The 12,861-nt window shown below is 51.2% G+C and overlaps 1 protein-coding gene across 1 annotated transcript in view; it reads left to right on the forward strand.

The window, feature by feature from the left end:
* The first annotated feature begins 977 nt into the window (after window positions 1–977).
* The window catches only part of SIPA1L3 (signal induced proliferation associated 1 like 3), a 105,917-nt gene continuing 94,033 nt past the window's right edge, over window positions 978–12,861 (forward strand). The window contains exon 1 of the mRNA XM_081868643.1: window positions 978–995. The gene's annotated coding sequence lies outside the window, so the exon portion shown is untranslated. The remainder of the gene's footprint in view (window positions 996–12,861) is intronic.

Below are 12,861 nucleotides of genomic sequence, written 5' to 3' on the forward strand. Positions count from 1 at the left end.
AGCTGCAGGCAGAGTATGGCAGAAAAGGGGGGTGCTAGGGGGGTTTTGGCGGTAGGATTTTTCCCTCTGACTTTTTTTCTGGCCCACGTAGGACCAGTCTGGATAGTTGGCCTTGGTGAAGACTTGACGTTTTCATCCCCCAAAAGTTTTTGATTTGAGTTTCTACTGAAATGAGGCTGCATTTTAATGTTGTATTTTAATCTTGTTTTTAAGTTGTATTTTAATCAATTGTTTTTATACTTGGTGTTAGCTGCCCTGAGCCTGGTCTTGTCTGGGGAGGGCAGGGTATAAATAAAATTTATTATTATTATTGTTGTTGTTATTGTTATTATTAAGGAAACCTTCCTGCCATGGCCTTGAGTGGGCCAGTGCACAGGATTCGCGCGTGCACATTCACTCCGCCCGTTTCCCCGTGTTTAAGACCCACTTTCTTCCTGTGGCTTCAGGGTCGCCCAGGGATGCGAGTCTTTCCCGGGGAAGCCTAGCAGAGGGCTGCGGCCGCAGAAGGAACTCTGCACATGGTCAGGGGCAGCCTCTCCCTCGGATCCCCCGCAACACGGAGGAGAAGGGGGGCCAGGGTCGCCCCTGCCGCTTCAGAGGAGCCCTGCGCCTTTAAGACGCGCGGCGGCCCCTCAAGCCGAGGGGCGGAGCTTCCCGCGGCGGCGCCACCCTCTCCCTGAGCGAGCAAACCCGGCCCGAGCTCCGGAGACGGGAGGGCGGGGCTTCTATTCTACGGCTCCGCCCCCTCTTCCGCTCGCGCTTCCTCCTTCGACAATCACTAGAGGCGAGGAAAAGGCGGGGCTCCGCTCTGGCTCCGCCCCCCGCCCCCCTGAGCGGCGCGAAGAGGCGGCGCGAGGGGGCGGAGCTTCCTCCCGTGGCCCCGCCCTCCCCTGAGCGAGTGAGCGAGGGCGGCCGAGCCCGGCCAGAGCAGCTGAATCCTCTCTTCGCTCCTTCGCGGCGCCGCCTCGCGCTCCCCCCCCCCTCTAGTCCGCCAGGTGAGTCCGCGCCTCCGCTCGACCCCCCCTCCCTCCTCCGCGCGCGCCTCGTCAGCCTCGTCCCAGAGCGACCGTTGGGCGCCGCCATTCGCCCCCTGGGGACGGGGGACACACACACACACACACACACGCGGGGAAAGGCGAAGGGACCTGCCGCGACTGCCCTCCGCTCTCTCCCTCGACTGCCCAGCCGCCGCCTCCCGGACTCGTCTCCCCTCCGCCCCGGCGCCTTCTTTCCCTCAGAGCCGCCGCTTCCTCCTCTTCGCCGCCCCCCCCCCATTCCCGCCGCTCCGGTCCCCGCTCCCGCCTCGCCGCACGAACACAGCGGGGGGGGGGCGCCGCGCGGGGCCTCCTGGGAGCCGTAGTCCGCTCGCTTCTGCCCCTCAGGGACGGCGGCGCGGGCGGGACTACGCTTCCCGGCGGCCCCCGCGCGAGAGGGCTTCTCCTCGCTGCCCGTTTCCACCGGGGCTGCGAGGGGGGGGCGGGAGCGAGGAGGGCGCGCGCGTGGCTCCGGGGGAACGGAAGGGGCGGTCCCTGGAGGGGGTGGGCGGGGCGCCGGGCGGCTCCTGCAGCGGGCAGGAAACACGCCCGGACCCGCTTCGGAGGCTTTGGGTTGGGAAGGGACCTCCAAGGGCCATCTAGTCCAGCCCCCTGCAATGCAAGAATCGCAAGGGAAGCAGGACTTCCCTGAGCGCCTGCACGGCCCCCTATTTCTTTCAAGGGAATGCCTTTCCTCGTGTCCCCGAGCGAAAGCGAAGCCACCCCCAGGAGAGCTTCGGAGTTGCCCCCCCCCCCGCCATGCCTGCGTCCTTCCCATCAATTGCTCAGCCCCGCAAGCTGCTTGTCCATCTGCCTTGCTGACTTTGCATCTGCCCCGCTTCTCCCACCCAACTCCGGGCAGCTTTGTCCTCGTGGGCTGAGTGCCTGGCTCCGTGAGCTCTCCTAACCCCCCCGCCCCCGCCCCCGCCCCCAGCAACTGCGAAATGTGGGATCTGGTGCAGCAGCTCGAGCTTCTCCCCAGTGGGAGCCTCTGCAGGGCTTTCCTGACCTAATTTTGCAGACAATCGCCTATTCAGGCCGGGTCTGGTGCTGCCTGAGAAAACATGATTGGTGGAGGGGGGGGGAAGCCTCAATTTCCAGTTTGGGTTTTGTTTGCCATCTCTCCATTCTGTACCGTGGGGCAGGAGCTGGCATAGGGAGATGCTTGCCTTTGCCCAACACCCATCTTTGAAGAGGGCTAAGTTGTGTAATTCTCTCTTCTCATGCTGACATTTTTTTGTCTCCCCTCCTGGCAAAGGGGTGCAGTCTGGTTTGCGTTGCACTGGAGGCATGGGTGAAGCCTGCCAGGTCTCCTGTCTAGCATCCGACTGGCCAAGGTGCACACTTTCCTTCCAGGAAGTTGGGTCGCTCTCTGGCTGCCAGAGGAACAGCAGTTGTTCTGCTCCAGCCCCGAACTTGCCATAAAGTCTCCCTCCATGGTGACTTTGGCCGGGCTTTATCATAATGTCGGTAGACTGGTGACTACAAAGGGGACAGAGTTTGATGCGCTGTGAGAGAGATTTAGTGAGGAATGCAGCGGGCCCTCTTCCTAATCTCGCTTGTGCTGACCTGCCAAAACATGACACTGATTTCCAGATGGCATTAGCCGTGTGAACTTTGGGGCTGAGGCTGTTCGGACTGCCTAGGTGATTCCCACCCCACCCCCCTCTTTACAAACAGCTCTGGGTTTTCTCTGTGGGGTGGATCGTCAATCAAAGGGTCAATGTGTCGCCAGAGAAGCTGAATCGGAAAAATGGCATCCAAACAGACAAAAATGACATTTAAGGGGGGGCGGTTAAACTTGCTCGCTTTGCCTGAAGGTATTGGCTCCATTATACTCTCTGCAAGGAACAGCTGCACCAGGAGGCGGAGGCAGCAGCCAGAGCAGGGGGATTTGCAGCATTAGGGGCAGGGTACTGTCAGACACCGACTTAATAACCCCCCTATTGTTTGTCTAGATGCCGGGGAGGAAAGTGGCTCTTAGAAAGAAAATCCTGGGAGTGTCTGGGAAGATTGGGATTGTTTACCAGGGAAGGGAGGCAAATAAACAGGGGTCTGATAAGGGCCTGGAAATTGTGCACCAAAAGAGAGCGTGTGTGGGGATAGTTTTAGTCTTTGAAATCCTGGGATGGCAGCTTCTGGGTTTATGTGGGAGAGGAGGCTGGGGGTTGGCTGTGTGCTTGGTCTGTGGTGGTGGCCTGTACATGCTGTGGTGATGGGCATGTGAACAACTCGGTGTTTGGCATGCGAGTCTTGCAGGTGTGTGTTGCATGCAGCTGGAGCAAGCAGGTGTCCTAAGTCCTTAAGAAGACCCAGAGAGGGTCCTTGGGTCAGGCCAAAGAGGGCCCATCTGGCCAGCACCTTGCTCTCACAGTGAGGCCTGGGACCATGTCTGTTGCCCAGACCTGGACCTTAGCAGTGGCAGACCAGGGCAGGTGCCAGTTTCCTCTGCTGCAGCCTTTGTTAGGGAACTTCCAGAATCACTGGGCTGAAAGCAACCAAAAACCCCTCCTTATCTGCACCCCTTTCACCTGGCAAGGTCAGTTGCATATCACCCCTACAAGTTAGACTTTCAGGTGCAGTGGGGAAAAGGCCAGAGGGTTGGCATGAATGGGGACCGGTGCAAAACTGGCTGCTGAAATGTTTGCTGTGTCGCCTGCAGTGTCCGCTTCCATAGACTTAAAATACGGTTTCCCGCGTGTGAAATAGGTGTAAGTCCAGCAGGACAAACGCCCAGGTGTGCCCAGGTGTCGGAAACGGTTGTCCAGCTCGGCTCAGAAGCTTGGGGAGAATTCGGATACCTTCCTGTCCCCAAGGCCTAAAGTTAGCACTTGTTAAGAGTGAGGTGTGCTCCCAGGCTTGGGTGAGCATCAGCCTGCCTTTAAGAGGAACAAAGCCAGAGAGTCCAAATGGGAGAGTTTCTGTTTGTTCTAAAGGTACACAAATGACTCTCCAGGCAGGGGTAGCTGTCCTTAAGCAAACAGCCACTCCCCTGCAGTGTTTGCCTCCCAAACATTCCTGCTGCAGGCACCTGAAAGTGAAATGGGCGGAAGGTGCAGGGCGGCAGTTATGGGCTGTGAGGGATTGTCTGTAGCTCGGAAGTCTTAATACGTTGCCTGAATACTGCCTCTGATCTGCACACATAGAATCATAGAATCCTAGAGTTGGAAGAGACCACAAGGGCCATCGAGTCCAACCCCCTGCCAAGCAGGAACCACCATCAGAGCACTCCTGACATATGGTTGTCAAGCCTCTGCTTAAAGACCTCCAAAGAAGGAGACTCCACCACACTCCTTGGCAGCAAATTCCACTGTCAAACAGCTCTTACTGTCAGGAAGTTCTTCCTAATGTTTAGGTGGAATCTTCTTTCTTGTAGTTTGGATCCATTGCTCCGTGTCCGCTTCTCTGGAGCAGCAGAAAACAACCTTTCTCCCTCCTCTATGTGACATCCTTTTATATATTTGAACATGGCTGCCTGGGATCAAATTCCCAATTTTATAGCCAAAATTGTTCACGGGAGACAGGGTTAGAAATCAGTGAACTCTCCTCAAAATATTTCTTTTGTGTGGGGTGGTCACACTTCCCCTTCTCCAGTGTGAGAAACATCGCCTCCGTGCTTTCCCTTTTCTGTGGGACGCATTTGGAGATCTCTAGCTTCCGTCCTATTAAGAACATAAGAAGAGCCTTTGCCAGATCAGGCCCAAGAGGCCCATCTACCTTTCCTGGAAAGCCCACTTGCAATTCCCAAAAACAGTGCATTCAGTGGTCCAGGTACCTTCAACTTTCTCAGACCCAGGAAGCTTGCAATTGGGGATGCATTTCGTAATCTTTTTGCCATATGTTTGCATGGTTGTCGTGTGCTCCTGCTGTGACCCCCCGGTGACTGCAATAAGCTCTCCTAGAACGTGCGGGGTTTGAGACCCACCCATAAGGGCTTCTGCCCCTGGTGAGGTGCCTTCATTATTCAGAGGAGGGGTTGTAGAATGGGGACCTAGTGAAATGGGATTGGACCCTCAGGGTTCTGGGGCTCTTCTGGATCGGGAGCAAGGCAGGGGGCTGCGCTTGCGACAGGAGCCTTAATAAAGCGAAACCTTTGTCGTGCATGGATCGCCTGGGCTGCCCTTGCCCCACTGAGTGAGACAGAAAGAGGAGGCACGCACAACCCTTGGGGCAACCATCCATCGGGCCGTTCTCTTGTGCAGACACCGCTGCCAGGAACAGCCTGAGCATGTGGGCTACCACCACCCACTTCACTCTACTGCCAGGAAGATGAAATGCGAGAGTGGGCTGGACGGCCGCCTCCCAGTTCGCTTCATGTGCAAGTAAAGCACGGGAGAGGCTTGAACTTAGAGTTAAAAGAGGTAGAGAAGAAAAGGCAGCAAAGAGAGGCCAGAAAGGGAAGAAAGGATATTGATGCGTAGAGAAATACGGGGGCAATTCAGTGAGAATCCCTGTGCACGCCTTGCCTTGAGGGTCTCTTGTGGGCTTCACGCTCCCTGTTCTGAGGGTCTGCTATGCAAGGCCTGTCAGGATGGGTGAGACTCCCAGGGTTAGAAAATGGGAATGGAACGCTAGGAGCCGTGTGGCTGCTGGGACCTAGGTTGTGCGTGCCAAAACAAAATGGCTAGGCGCCAGATTTTCTTGGTTTCTGCCCCGCTACCAGACCAGGCAGCCCCACACCAAAATAACAACAACAACAACAATTGCTGTGGGTGAATCGGTATCTGGAGAGTAGCATGGCAGCAAAAGATCTGTCTTTTGCTAGTGCGCTACCCTGCAAAGACCAGATTCGCATGGCAGCAAAAAAATGACAAGCCTTTTGCTGCCACTGTGCCTTGGCAGACCAGGCAGGTGGAGGTGCTAAGCCAGGTGCCAAGGGTAGCTGGCACCTGGACATCTCCATCTTGTCGCAGAATGCCAGTTGACACTCTCAAAATGCGACTGGCACCCGGCTAATTCCAAAAGCTGGAAATCTGCCTTTCTCCTGACCGAGAAGGAACTTAGAGTAAGTACCAGTGTTTACTTCTGTAGGGAAGAAGGGGAGCCTGTGCAGAGGTTACATCTCAGCAGTTCCCAGATCGGGTGGGAACTGCTGCAGGCTGAACGTATTGACTCCCTGCTGCTGAACTCACCTGTCAAAAGGCACCTCTGAGGGTAGCTTTCAAGACAGCATCCTTACCTGGATGAAAGTCTGGATTTACTGAAAAAAATAACACCCTCTTGCCTCTGTGTTATGTCCCCCCCCCGCCCCACTTTAACCTGCTTAAGGTAGAATGGTGGAGATAGAGTCTGCCGTCAGTTTTGCAGTCTGCTTCTTGAGCAGACGTGAGCAGGGCTTGCCAGTCAAGTCTTTCTTGCCTCCGTGCCACCGCTTCATTCTAAGTCATTGACCACCCCATAAATCTGCAAGTCTTCATGGCCTAGGACCCTCGTACCTACGGAACCGCCTCTCTTGGTATGCCCCACGGAGGACCTTAATGTCCATAAATAGCAACACCCTAGAGGTCCCGGGCCCTAAGGAAGTCAGATTAGCCTCAACCAGAGCCAGGGCCTTTTCAGTGATGGCCCCAACCTGGTGGGACACTCTGTCTCATGAGACCGGGCCCTGCAGGATCTGATTTCTTTCCGCAGGGCCTGTAAGACAGAGTTGTTCCGCCTGGCCTTTGGCTTGGAATCAAATTGATCCCCTCCCCTCTTCCTTTTTTCTTTCTTCTTCTGTGATGGAACTCCTATTTGGGGACTTCCCTGGCTTTTCCGGCCCACGTAGGACCAGTCTGGACAGTTGGCCTTGGTGAAGACTTTACGTTTTCATCCCCGCCCCCCCCAAGTTTTTGATTTGAGTTCCTACTGAAATGAGGCTGCATTTTAATGTTGTATTTTAATCTTGTTTTTAAGTTTTATTTCAATCAATTGTTTTATACTGGTGTTAGCCGCCCTGAGCCCAGTCTCGGCTAGGGAGGGCGGGGTATAAATAAAACTTAATAATAATAATAAAGTCTTTAAGGTCCCTGTCAAACCGAAGCTCTGGCTGCCCTGCAGAGGATTGCAGGGGGCTTCCAGTGGAGACGTGAGCTTCAGGGTGCCGGTGCTCTGGCACGGCTACCTCTGTTTCCAAGAGCTTCACAAGCTGTTTTCAACTTGGACTCTTGGTTCTTGCAAATTCCACCTCCTGTTCGTGGCGGAAATCTTCTCTGGAGGCATGCTGCAGTTGAGCTCACAGGATGCGTGGTTAGTTTTTCTGTGTGGGGATCTGGGGAGATTTGAGCAGGAGAAGAGAGACTTTACAACTCGTGTCCTGTTGAATTTTCTCTCTTCCCCCCATCAGATTTGTTTCATTCCTGCCCCCTGCGATTGATGCGTTACAGAGTGTTCCTTCCCCCACTTTCCTCTGCGTTTGAGAGCTCTGCCACTCAGCTGTGGCCCATCAATCTGTAAGCCACCCACAAAAGATCTGGCGTCAACCCCCCCCCCCCTAGCAAAGCTTTCTCTTTTTGCTGTCAGCTCATGGGGGTTTGGTGCTAGCTTTCCCAAAAGCAGGCGCTTGAGCTTCGAATCCCAGCCCTTTGATTGACTCCCGTCGATCACAACTGTTGGTGCTGTGCCTCTCTGTTGGGGAAGGACCACCGTAGCTCAGTGGTGGGGCCACTTGCCTTGCACTCAGAAGGTCCCGGGCTCCATCCCCAATGGCATCTCCAGCTGGGGCTGGGAGAGACTCCTGCGCCTGGAACCCTGGCAAGCCACTGCTGCCAGTCAGAGTAGACAGTACTGAGGCAAATGGACCATTAGTTTTACCGTATTTTTTGCTCTAGAAGACGCACCAGACCACAAGACGCACCTAGTTTTTCGAGGAGGAAAACAAGAAAAAAAAATATTCTGAATCTCAGAAGCCAGAACAGCAAAGAGGGATCGCTGCGCAGTGAAAGCAGCAATCCCTCTTGCTGTTCTGGCTTCTGGGATAGCTGCGCAGCCTGCATTCGCTCCATAAGACGCACACACATTTCCCCTTACTTTTTAGGAGGGAAAAAGTGAGTCTTATAGAGCAAAAAATATGGTACTTTGCTTCCTGTGTTTCTGTTGCACAATGACACGTTGGTCTCCAAGGGCAGCTCTTAAAGCCACAGAGCTCAGTGTATCTTGGGGAGTCTTCCTTGGTGGGTGATGCCCTGGTTTGGGGCCTGGAAACCGGAGTTTATACCCAGTCCCATTTCCTCCTTCCTGACCCTTCTAGGCTGTGAGGACTTTGGTGCAGGTTCTCCTTTCCAGTTTGCCTGGCAGTATCCAGATCTGCTTGGTGGCAGTGAGTGGCAAAAGGTGTCCGGTTCTGCAGACTGGATTTTGGCTTCAGCAGTTGGGTTTCATTCCGAGGGCCTTGGCAATTTCCCTCCATTCCAAGGCCTTCCTGCATCCGACAATCAATTGTTGTCGGATGCAGGAGGGACTGAGGTTTAGCTTGCTTGTCTTTGATTGGTATTCTGCCAGTGGGAAGGTGTCCGCCAATGTCCACATTAGCAGGCAGCCTGCGATGGTGAGTTCCAGGAATGTAGCAAGCAGTCTCTCTCGTGCTGAAGATAAGTAGATCTTAATTAAATGGCAGGCTGCAGGAACAAGGTTGTTTAATAGCAGAGAGAGAGCTTCTGCCAATTCCTTCTTCCAGGACCTCCATTCCTGTGAAGAAGGCAAATCTCTCGATCCCTGAAAATTAGCCTGGCGCAGGACTGGGCTTCTGAGTTAAGCTTCCAGCTTTTCGAGCCCCCAAGACTCACCTAGTGCTAGAGCTGCTGCCCCCAAATTATTGAAACAGGTTGGAACTGGAAATCTTGGGAGGAAGTGATCATGTCCTCTTTGGTTTTGGCAAGGGAAAGCTGCGTGTAGTTGGACACATAACTGCGGACTTTAAGAAAGCCAATTTCAAAAAGCTTAAGGAACTACTGGGTGAGCTCCCATGGTCAGAAATACTTAGAGAGAAGGGGGTCCAAGTTGGATGGGAGTTTCTTGAAGGTGAAATATTGAAGACACAAACATAGACAATTTCAACCACAAAGAGAAGAGGATCTAAAGAAACCAGTATGGCAGCATAAGGAGCTTACAGATGAGCTGAGATTTAAAAAGGGCATGTATAAGAAAGGGAAGAAAAGGGAAATCACAAATAAAGAGTATAAACAAGCAGGCAATAGTTGCAGGGAGATCAACAAGCAGGTCAAAGCTCAGAATGAGCTCAGGCTTGCAAGAGAGGTTAAAAATAATAACCAAAGATTGATTCAGCTATGTTTGAAGCAAGAGGAAGAACAAGCAAGTAGCAGTTCCTCTGCACAGAGAAGACAAAGAAATGCAACCAGGTGACAGAGAGAAAGCGGAATTGCTCAACACCTACTTTGCCTCTGTCTTCACCCAAAAGGAACGTGATGCCCAACCTGGTGATAACAGAATCAGTGACGTAAGGAGGGAGCTGCAGCCCAATATAGGAAAAGAGGTAGTAAGGAAACACCTAGCTATTATAAATTAATTCAGATCTCCAGAGTTTGATGAGCTGCACCCAAGGATACTAAAGGAGTTTGCAGATCTAATCTCAGAGCCTCTGTCTATCATTCTTTGAGAATTCTTGGAAAATAGGTGAGGTCCCTACAGATTGAAGGTGGGCAAATGGAGAAAAGGGGGGGGTCCCAGATAACAACCAACCAGTCAGCTCAACATTGATACCAGGAAAGGTCCTAGAAAGATCGGTTTGAGCCTTTAGAAAATGATGCTATGATTGAGATCCAGCATAGTTTTCTCAAAAACAACTCATGCCAGATGAATCTAAATTCTTTTCCCGATAGAGTTGCAAGCTTGGTGGATCAGGGGAATGCTGTGAACATAGTGTATCTTGATTTCAGTAAGGCTTTTGACAAATTCCCCCATGATATTCTTGCAAAGAAGCTAGTAAAATGTGGGCTAGACAAGGTACCGTATTTTTCGCTCTATAACACGCACCCAACCATAACACTCAAGTAGTTTTTAGAGGAGGAAAATCCGTAGGCATGCCACCCGTAGGCATTCCCTCCATAACACGCACAGACATTTCCCCTTACTTTCTAGGAGGAAAAAAGTGAGTGTTATGGTGCAAAAAATACGGTAACTGTTAGGTGGATTTGTAGCTGGAGGACTGATTGAACCCAAAGAGTACCATACTCATTAATGGTTCCTCGTCATTAAAAAGTGGCAAGTGGGGTGCCGCAGGGTTCTGTCCTGGGCCCGTTGTTGTTCAGCGTCCTTAAAACAACTTGAACAAAGGGCCCAAACTAACAAAATGAATTGCAATAGGGACAAACGTAAGGAAGAATTGCTGCACCAATATAAGATGGGGGACACCTGTTTTTCCAGTAGTACTGTAGGTGTGAAAAGGATCAAGGGTTCTTAGGAGACCACAAACTTAACATGAGTCAACCATGTGATGCAGCAGGGGGAAAACCACTTGCTATTCTAAGAAACATCAACAGAAGTCTAGTGTTCAGAACAAGGGAAATCATAGTGCAACTCTCTTCTGCCGTGGTCAGACCACACCTGGAATACTGTATCCAGCTCTGGGCTCCACAATTTAAGAAGGATGTTGACAAGCTGGAATGTGTGCAGAGAAGGGCGACTAAGATGATCAAAGGTCTGGAAACGAAGCCTTATGAGGAACGGTTGAAGGAGTTGGGTATGTTTCGTCTGCAGAAGAGGAGACTGAGAGGAGATATGAGCCACCTTCAGATATCTCAAGGACTGTCCCACGGAAGATGAAGCAAGCTTGTTTACTCCTCCTCAGGAGGCGAGGACCAAAACAATGGCTTCAAGTTACCAGAACGGAAATTCTCGGAAATTCTGACTAAACATCAGGAATTATCTTCTGACAGTGAGAGCTGTTCAACAGTGGAAGGGACCCCTTTGGTGGACTCTTCTTCCTTGGAGGTTTTTAAGCAGAGGTTGGAGAGGGAGAGATGAGGGAAGCCAGCTTCTTTTTGAGGCCGGCAGGTAAAACCCACTTCTCTATCTTGCATCCCATCAGGTGTTGCATGGGAATAGACTGTAAACCTACAGCCTGGGAGGCCCTCCTGCCGCCTCTCCCGGGTGATTCTGTTGGCTGGGGTCTGTTCTCTGGCTCCATGTTGTCGTCTGGGCATTTGCACCTGCTCTGCGCTTTTGCCCAGCAGAACAAGAAAACAAATGGCAGAATCATTCCATGCCAATGAGGATTACTTGACTTTTGCCACCACTAAGGAGGCCCAACTTTGTCAACTTCTTAGCCTCCTGGCTAGCGCTGGGCGATATCTGGTTTTCAACTTCGTGATATATCGCCAGCTAAACACCACGATATACTGATTTCTAAAATAAGATGGCGCTACCTAGAGGCGAACGTTGTAATGTCCTGGCAACTGCTACTAAGTTAGCTGTGTAAACCACCACGTACTGATGAAATAATCACTTTCATCAGCAGGCAAGCCAAAATGCATCCAATCAGGACTTTGGTTTGGGGCTTGAATACCAAATGGTGGTATTCAGGTCCAGGACAATATAAAATACAGTGATGAGTCATAGTGAATGCAAACAATCTGGGAACATACTGAACAGCAACAAAAAAAAATCTAAATTTGATGCATGTCATTATATGAAAATTAACTCGATAGCATGCTTCAACTAAACCATTAAAGATTTCTGGAGAATATATTAATGTACTATGCAGTTTTAGGGGCAAATTTAAAATTTACAAGAGAAGATTTAGTAAAAGTACTAATTAAACTTGCATACGATTAACAATATAATCTGTTTTCTACAAGTTTAAGAGTAATTCATGTAATTTACTAGTCACATTGTATCTCCTTCCCCACTCAGAGAGCCAACTGCAATTCTATGCATGAGTAAGCCCCACTCAGTTCAACTAAACTCACTTCTACTTTCCTGGGATTAAGCCCCATTGAATCCAGTAGTCCATAGTTAACACCATTTCCATTTCAACTGTGTGTATTCTCCTTCTTGCACTCTGGGACTCCAAGCTACAGTCAAGCAGTGTAGTTGAGATCACAGAATTGTAGTGTTGGAAGGGACCCTGAGAGTCATCTAGTCCAACCCCCTGGTGAATCGACATTCTGCTATGGTGACTGCAACCTAGTTTAAGGTGTCGTCTGGGGCCCAGCTGATATATCTGACAGGTGTTGCACTTGACGGCAGAGCTTGCGTCACCTTGCCTTTAGAGAGGGTGAAATAAAGATCGTTTTGTATGCTGTTGTGTCACTAGACATGCAGCTTGTAACTGGTGAATTGCTATGCTTGTGATTTTTTGTTTTTTCTCAATAAGAACTATATCTGGTTTTTTTGTGTGTTTTTTGAATGTGGGTGGAAGGGTGTCTGAGGCATTGGGAGATAGATGGGCTGAGAGAACCAGGTGGCAAAATAGTTTTGTGCTTCCTTGTAGTGACAGAAAATGTTTTTCCCCCTGGTGCTGAAAGAATTTTAATATTTTGTTGGAAGCCCCCCAGAGGGGCTGGATATAAATAATAAATTATTATTATTATAATGCTGAGGACCAGGTGACCTGCAGCTCCATCAGGAAGGCTCTTCCATCGCGAAAATACTGTGCGAGTGAGAGAGCACGTGAAGCGGCCCGTGTTTCTGGAGGAAATACAAAGGGAGGCAGGTCAGAGTCCCACGCACTGGACCATGTCAGAATGGCCTCTCAATTGGCAGAAATGAAAATAATTTTCTGCTTGTAAAAAGGTTGTCCTGAGGACTCTCCAATTACACACACGTCCAGTCCTCCAAGGCAATTGTTCTTTTTCCAAGCCCTCCAGAGACGGTGGCTTGTGTCCAGCAC

Source organism: Podarcis erhardii (assembly GCF_964252035.2).
Source record: "Podarcis erhardii genome assembly, chromosome: 7".
Lineage (NCBI taxonomy): Eukaryota > Metazoa > Chordata > Lepidosauria > Squamata > Lacertidae > Podarcis > Podarcis erhardii.